Source organism: Pipra filicauda, unplaced genomic scaffold (assembly GCF_003945595.2).
Source record: "Pipra filicauda isolate LSUMZ 115617 unplaced genomic scaffold, ASM394559v2 scaffold72_size3293161_pilon, whole genome shotgun sequence".
Lineage (NCBI taxonomy): Eukaryota > Metazoa > Chordata > Aves > Passeriformes > Pipridae > Pipra > Pipra filicauda.
Window position 1 is genome coordinate 2,346,807 of NW_024104898.1, and position 8,158 is coordinate 2,354,964.

Sequence of the window (8,158 nt, forward strand, 5' to 3'; positions counted from 1 at the left end):
CACAGTGTCTTGCAGATGGAGGTGAGCGTAGTTTCAGCTCTCCCCTCTTGGTTACGGTGAGTCAACCCTCCCCTACTGTTAACCCATGCTAGCAGGGGGTGCTGAGCTGCATCTGTCTCGCCCCTCTCTCCTCAGAGTGGCTTAGGAATTTAAGTGTCACACCTTGATAAACTGGCTACCTGGCTTATGGACCAGAGCTGGCTGGTGCTGGGATCAGAAGACAGGCGAGTGTAGTGGTTTGAATCTTGTTTTCCCCCAGAGGCTAAAAAGTGGTAGACCCCAAGGGGTGGTAACCCCTGGAAGTTTTGAAGTTCTGTCCAATGGGCGCTCCTGCAAAAATGTAAACATATCACAAGCACAGGAAGAGAAGAGTTGTAGTTTGGTTGTTGTTAGGAGAGGTGGCCATGTTGTAGAGCCATGAGGAAGGGGCTCTGAGCCCCTCGGGGCCTCTGGGCCCTCCCAGCCCCTGGCTGGGGGGGACTGCAAAGACTTGGAACAGTGTTAGACTGGGCTAAGTGTTTGTGGTTAAGCTGGGAGATGTTTTCTCCAAAGTGGGCAGCAGAGACAGAGCAGAAAGCAGAGACGCAGCGTCCGGAGACTCTGGCAGAGAGCCAGGACAGATAAGAACTGAACTGGAGAAGCAGAAGAGATAAAAATGAATAAGGAAGACACCGAGTTGTGTCAGAGAGCTGAGAAGGAGAGTCAGCAGCTGAGAGACAGAGTTCTGGGGGTAAGAACTGTACCGGACCCCCCAAAACTCCTTTGAGACCTCCTGGAAGGAGGAAGATGATGGACTCTTACTTGAAAGAGCCTTGAAGTGAGACATGCACTGCAGAAAGGAGCTAGAGAGCTCCGAGAGGAATGCAGAGGGGGGTGACCTTGGCTTTCCCCCCCCCTCGCACTGCTGCCAAGGCAGCCTGAGGCAGTGGCACAGAGACCCTGCAAGGAGCTTGAATCTCCTGGACATACCAGACTGTCAAGAAGACAGTCTTGACAGATATGTGTCTTCGTGATATGACTGTGGTGGAACGACCTTTATCTGGGGTGACGTAGTCCACGGAAGACCCCTCGGTTGGAGGCAATGGGGCAGAGAGAGGCTTGGATGCCTCCCTCGTGAGTGCTGGCAGAAATCCAGCTATCAACTGCTGCATGTGGAGAGGACAGACAGATCGCTGCCTTAGAAGATGCTGCTGCTTGAGACTGGAAGGGATCTGTTCTTCTTCCCTCCTGGACTTTTATTTGGAGGAGAGAAGAGATCTGATCCATTGTAAATACTATGTGTCGTGGTAGAGATAGTTGTGATCGTGTGTATAATGTGTTATAATATTTATTTGTACAGTCACTGTAATATATTCCCTTTCCCCCACTTGGAGTCTGGTGTGTTTTGTCTGGAAAAACCTATCTCACATTGGTTGAGATGTGGGAGGGGGGATGGAGCTAGGGAATTGGATTTTGGGGCTATCTCAAACCATGACAGCGGGCAAAGCTGGCTGACACAGTCTGCACTGATACCTGCAATAATCATGATGGAAAGCTCATGTGACTGCAAAGATAGGATTTGCAAGCCGAGAGAAAGCACATATTGTCTTCAGTCAGCAGTCCCTTCTGTTTGGCTCTTGTGAGATTGCGTCTGGAGCACTGGGTCCGGTTTGGGGCTCCCTGGGAAGACATAGCAACAATCTGGAAAGAGCCAAGAGGAGGGACACTGAGATGCTGGGGGCTGGGGCACCTGTGAGAAAGAGTCTGGAGATTTGGGGAGCTCTTTGTTGTCTTCATCTGTCAAAAGAGCTGTTGCAAATAGGATGGAGCCAAGTTGTTCTCAGAGATGCGTAGCAAAGGACGAGGGACACAAACAGACAGCTTCCATGGAAATTTTGATCAGACATAAATGGAAACATAAATCTTCCCTGTGAAAGTGGTCATGCACTGGAAGAGGTGCCTGGAGAGTGTGGGATGTCTCTCCTGGAGATACTCCCAGAAGGCTGTACTGGGTGACTTCAGAGGTCTCCACCCTGCATTCTTACCTGGTTACAGCTGTCTTGACTCTGTCACTTATTGGTGGCAACATTTCGTGACCAGCTCTTCTCATAGCAGTCCTCTCTTGATTTCCAGACAGAGCTTGCTTCTCAAGGTATACCTTTTGCCTCCTGCTACCCTTACACAGAACACAAACAGTCAAGAAAGACATTTCTTCCTTCCTAGTGCCCAGACTTGCTGGTAGGCTTCCCTGCCAAAGTTTTGGTCTCCCAGATGCAGATTTCACCTTGCCCTGTTGCAGGTAAGTGGACTCAATGCAGTGAAGAGAAGATCTGTGGGGCTTTGAAGATGGGGAATTTCTCACCAGAGGATGTTAACCTGCTGAAGTTTATATTGGTTCAAAAGACACTGGACCCAGAGGCAGCTCCCAATGAGTACCTGTGCTGCTCCTTGGCCCTAACACCCCTTCTTTATGGCGGATGGTTGAGCTGGGCTGATGTCCACCTTGCACACAGAACTGCTGCATGCACCCATGTCCTCCATCTCCATCCATCTGAGGGGCCAGATGTCCCAGAGTGTCCGAGAAGGACTCCCTCACCACAGCCAGGCGTCCCAGAAGGAGCTTTGCAGGTCTGGGAATCAGATTACAGAGTTTCCAAAAATCTCTGGAGGAACAATAACACCATCAGATTTTGGCTTGTTCCCTGTAGCCTCCAATTCAAGAGCAAGCAGCATCAAATAAAGCTAGTGGGAGCTGGGCTTGAAAGAAGCAAAGAAAAGCATCTCTTCCCAAAAGAGATAATTACTCTGCCTGACTCTTTGCTGCAGGATGTTATGCTAAAGTTTCCATTAAGTCCAAAAGAGGAAAACCCAGAACTCGTTACTGAGCATAATTAAACTGTCTCTGTTTTAGCAAGCCTCTGTGTTGAACCTGTTCACTTCTGTTGAAGGAAAGGGATTAAGAGCAAGTTTTGTATATGCTTGACCTAGTCTGCCCTGGTCCCTGGTCCCTGACAGGACGCTGGGATCTCATGGGATACTGTACAGATGTTCTTATGAAGGGGACGACATTTTCCTCACCACAGACCTCACTCCATTGCAAAATGGCAAACAAAAACCTGCTGTCTTTTGTCAAGCAATTAGCTAAGATAATGAGAAGCCTGGGCTTCTGTGTTTCTTGGGAGTGTGTGCCACTTGCACCTGCAGCTGTGCAGTTCCTGGCTCTTAACCTGGTCAGCTGAGATTTTTGAGGGACATGACATTTGACTAGAGCTGTGCAAATAAGCACTGCTTTAGTTTGCTATGGGAAAAACAGCATCAAAAAAAAAAACCAAAAAAACCAAAAAAAACACCACAAAACAAGCCCACAACTGGGGGTCATTGGGAAATTCATTATTTTTCAGTTTCCTGCTGTAATGAAAAGCAGAAAAATCATCTTGTGTTGAGTAAATTACTCAGTTTGAAAGCAAATGTTCTGCTAAGGGATCTTAAAAAAAGGTCTAATAGCCTATTAGAAATCTGTAAAAATAAATGGCTATTTCAAGAAGCTAAAACAGCTAATTCAGAAAATGTTGAATTGGAGCCTTTGAACTTGTCAGTTTTCTTCTCCTCAGTTGAAATAATTCGCTGATTTTTGCAGTGATGCGTGACCTAGCTTGGTCAACCCAAAGAAGAATCTTTCAGTGGGAAAGTGTGACCCTGAAAATTGACTCCTTCTCCTGCTCAGGACCACCCCTAAATATACTCCTGCTTCTGCCACGCTGCTTTTCAATTGCTGCAGCTGCACTGGTGTCCTTGCCACTAATTGTCTCTCTGGCACATCCCTGAGACACCTCTTCCCTGGTGAAAGTCTTCTAATAAATAAGCTGCTGCAGGGTTGTCTGCCTCATTTCAGCCTTCTCCTCCTCAAGGGTCTTTATAATTTTTTTTCTGAAGTGACCGGGTGGCTTTAGATATGCTTTCAGCTGAACAGTACACAGCACTTGTCATGGTCACCGCTTTTCTGTCTGGCATGGGAAGTGCAAAAAAAATCAAGAGCAGCAAGGGTTGCAAAAGCTTTTTGGAGACCTGTGTTGTTTAGGAGGAATGATGGTGTGTACTTCATCTGGCTGGAGGTCCTAGGATCCTGTGGTGCTTATGCAGACCTCCAGGATAGCTCCACACAGATGGGTTCAGCTGCTTTAAGAGAGGACAGTGTGGATGCTGAGCAGTGCTGGGTGGATATGGAGCAGTGGGGTGCTGTGGATTTGGAGGTTTACTCAGCAGCAGAACATTTCAAGCACAGGTGAGAGTCCTGGGTACATCCTTGCCATTGTGGTAGCTCAAGGCTTAACTCTGCATGCCAACCCAAACTCCTTGGTTGCACCTTATCCTTGAAGCCTGCCTACAGACAGTGTGGACACAGCCAGCTGCAGCCCATGATGACGTGAGGGGGGCCCCATTTGGCGGGTGTGGGGAGGTGACCCAGGGCAGAATGACACTTTGCATGCTCTGCTGCAGATGGATTATATGTCCTTGGGAAAGTGATTTCCTCAGTCTCTTGTTTCCCTGGGGGCTGTGAGGCTGGATTTGTTAGTGTCCACAAGGAGCACAGCGGTGGGATTGGAGAAGGCTCTTAGGAGGGCATGGTAGTGATTAGTCACTTGTAAATGCCCTGTGTTCACAAGGATCCACATGCTCACTAAACCACATTCCAGGCAAGCATTCCCTTCTCACAGTTGCTCTTCTTCTCAGCCCTGTCTTAGTTCCCAGAGCTGAATGCAAAATCAACACATTTATCATGCATAGTCTGAAAAAGAGAGAGAGACCAATTTAGAACAGGTTGTATTTGCAAACATTTGAGCCCAAAATAACGCAAACAAGCAGTTGCATGACAATTCCATGGTTGCTTTTCTTCTGAAGCCCTTCACTGGAACATGCCCCTTGCCTTGCTTTTAACCATCCTCTGCCAGGTGATGCAATACATTTCCACACTCAAATCTCCAACTAACCTGGCAAAAGCTTTTTAGGGGGCAACAAATCAGATCTCAGCCAATGACCCATGGCCACCACTTGCCTGCTGCAGGCTGCTTCCCAGGGTGGTTTTCTCTACATGGTGTGGCCGGGCTGTCCTTGGTTCTCTGATCCTCAGGAGAAGACAATTTCATACACAGTGGACTCCCACTTCTGAACAGTTGGAAGAAGCTAAGGGTGGCTGCATTTCCAGGCTGGAAAACACACTTTCTCTTCTGTAGTAAAAGGCAGAACCTGATTTTACCTACATTTCCCATGAACAACCAGAAAATGTGATGGCCCTGGAGGCAAACGCCCCACCTCTGAAGACATACAGTGCAAGAGGAACAAACTCTTCTTCCAATATGGCACTGCCAGTGCATCTAGCCTTACCCTCCAGAGGTCCTGGTGGAGATGAGGAGCAACCTAAGCTGCCACGGCGCTCAGAGCTCCCAGCTGATGCTCTCAAGGGGGTCTGCTTCCCAACATATGTTGTGTTGGGGTTTGTTTTGCCATGGTGTGGGTCTGCCCTGTGGAGCTGAGGCTGATATGTGCAGTGGAAGAGACTCTCTGTATGGAGATCTTGGAGGTTCTGTATGAGGAAAGGCAATGCCTTAGGAGAGGTAGATTTGTGAGGTGACTTGGACAGTCTGTTAGACCCCATTCCCAGCTGTCACTGACCCACACAGAGACCTGACACTGGAAGTGTCACTCTCAGGGGGTTATTTGTACAGACAGGAGTGGATGGAAGTGCAGAGACACATGAGACGACCTGTTTATTTTTAACCTATGCCAAGCCTTCAAAGTGAACTCCCTTCAGGATGCTTCTTTCTCAGTTTTCCCTTCATCCCACCCTCCCTCTTGTCACTGCTACAGGCTCACAAGGATGATGGATGAAAGGCCTTAAAAGCAGCTGGTTTCACATTTCATCACTGTCACATAACTTGCTCTCCTCTTTGTCTGAAACTGCTCCTGCTGCCAGAAATGCCCTTGGCATCCCAAGGTGCATTCTTTCCTCACCAGCGCCCAGCAAGGGATGGCCTGCTGGAGTCACATGTCTCAGTGGTTTTGCAGCACCCCTGGACATCTTGAGAGGAAGGATTCATCACAACCTTCTGCTTCTGATGGCTGGAAGCAACAGCACTGGCTTTCACCATGGGAAGAAGGGGTGATTTGAGCATGGCAGGGATGTCCGTGCAGAGGTGACAGAATGGCTCTCATGAGAGAGGGGAGGCAGCCGTGATGGGAAACCCTGGTGGCCAAGGGACATGTGGGAGTGCCTTTGGGGCTCTGTGCTGGTGCAGCTCAGTCTCCTGCTACCTGTATGCTGGGTATCTGTCCTCTACTTGCAGGGAGGGGTGGCAGCTGTTCTTCGGGGGCAGCGGGCAGGAAGGCAACTTCTTTGAGGGTTGGCACTGGGTGTCTGGGGTCCCTGGTGGCACCAAGGAGGGTTTCTGTCATGGGCAGAAACACCCTTGATGTGAGGGGGAGAGGAAAGCAAGTTCCTACAAGGACTGCAGTACTTGCACCCCTAATGCCCATGGATAACCACATCACATCTCCCTGTCACCTCTGTGTGCCTGGGCATGGCCAGATATTACCCTACCTTCCCCCATGCTGGCAGGCTCATACCTCTCAGACAAGCCCTGATCCTCAGAATAGATCTGGGCAGGGACTAGTTAGAAAATATTTCCACTCTTGCATCTCAAGTTTCCTCTGTTTGCAGAACAAACAGATGAAAAGCTGGGTTGCAACCCCCCTTGCAGGCAGCTGTGATTGAATGCCTAAGAAGGGGAGGGGAGGGAGAGGAGGAGCAGAAAAGAAATGATTGAATGAAAAAACCCCTAAAGTAAAATAAGAATCAGTGTGAAGCAAGAGAAGATATTGTAAATCAAATCCTGCAAAAGGAGGCAGAGTGCAAATGCTTTAGCCAGGTCTAAGCCACCACCAGTTATTTATTCAGATATTATTGGTGAGGAGAGACACTCACATCTGATATATATCTCCCAGTCCCGGAGAAATATGAAAAGGCAGCTGGCTCTGCTCCTATCAGAACCACTCCAGATGTTTTCAGCTGGTGTCAGACGTGCTGCTTGGCATGACAAAGCAAAGGGGGAAAAAAACAGAGAAAGAAGGGAAAAGAAATGTCATCATCTTTTTTTTTTTTTTTAAAACACAAAAGGAAAAAGAAATCATGGCTTCCCATATTAAATGTTTCCCCTGGCAGCTCGTGGTATAGTTGTCATTAATAGCTGAAACAGCAAGGGAGATAGCAGAGCACAAGGCTCCTATTTACCATTGTTAATCAAGCACTAATTGGTAGTTTAGACATTCTAAAATTATTGTGGGGAACATTTCAAAAGTGTCAAGAGCCCAAGATCCATTCTCAGGAGTGTCTCCCAAAACTGATTTCCATGTCTGAGTCATTTAGATGCTTTTGAAAATTTTTACCTGAACAGTCACAGCTGAGACTGGAGCATAAATTTTGGTGCCGGGAGCTGCAGCACGGAGTAGTGGCTGTGCCCCAAAGATTTTGATGAACGTGTAGGTGCAGGAGGAGGCTCTCTCACCATGTTTGATATCTGAGGGATTAAGTTATGCAGGGATTAAGGGTGGCACCTATATTGCTTTATTAGGTGGCTCTGGAAACAACCCGGGCTTCTGTGCATCTACAAGCTAGCTGTGAGCATGCTGCCCCACCAGCCCTTGCAGCGAGCCTCTCCTGTGGTGCTTCCTGATGCCTGCTGGCACCTCCAGCCTCCTGCCGGGCTTCAGACACTCATTTTGTGCTCTGGTGATTAACCATCTCTGCTGTGAGCCCATGGGAACTTGCAGTTGATGAACAGGGAAGATGTTGAGTGAGGTAGTGCCTTACCTGTGGAGATTTGCTTGTCTGTGGGAAAGGAGGCTGGGAGCTGTTGCAAGACGGTGCTTTCTGCCTTTGTCATGAGAAAGAAGGAGTAAGCTGCGAATGGAGCATCGAAGATAAACACAAGCACTATTGAGGAGAGGCAAACAAGGAGCTGGGATGCAGCCGGAGACAGTTACCATAGTTACTCCCCATTCCTGCAAGGAGGGAGGGCTCAGGCAGCTGCCCACTGCTTTGGCACACAGAGCAGAGGTATGTTTCAGAGCCCAGGAGTGCTTCTGGCAGTGGAAGTCAGCTGGGGGGGATATCAGTCTGCTTGTC

At 48.6% G+C, this 8,158-nt stretch overlaps 1 long non-coding RNA gene across 2 annotated transcripts; it reads right to left on the bottom strand.

Moving 5' to 3' along the window:
* Window positions 1-3,314: 3,314 nt before the first annotated feature.
* Window positions 3,315-7,924, bottom strand: LOC120324862. Of its 2 annotated transcripts, none has more exons than XR_005566533.1 (3): window positions 7,844-7,924; window positions 6,959-7,060; window positions 3,315-4,765 (listed from the first exon to the last, which is right to left on the bottom strand). It is a non-coding gene; the product is annotated as an uncharacterized LOC120324862 (long non-coding RNA). The 2 variants fall into 2 exon arrangements; XR_005566532.1 differs by having other exon boundaries at window positions 6,959-7,057; window positions 7,844-7,914.
* Between the last annotated feature and the right edge of the window lie 234 nt (window positions 7,925-8,158).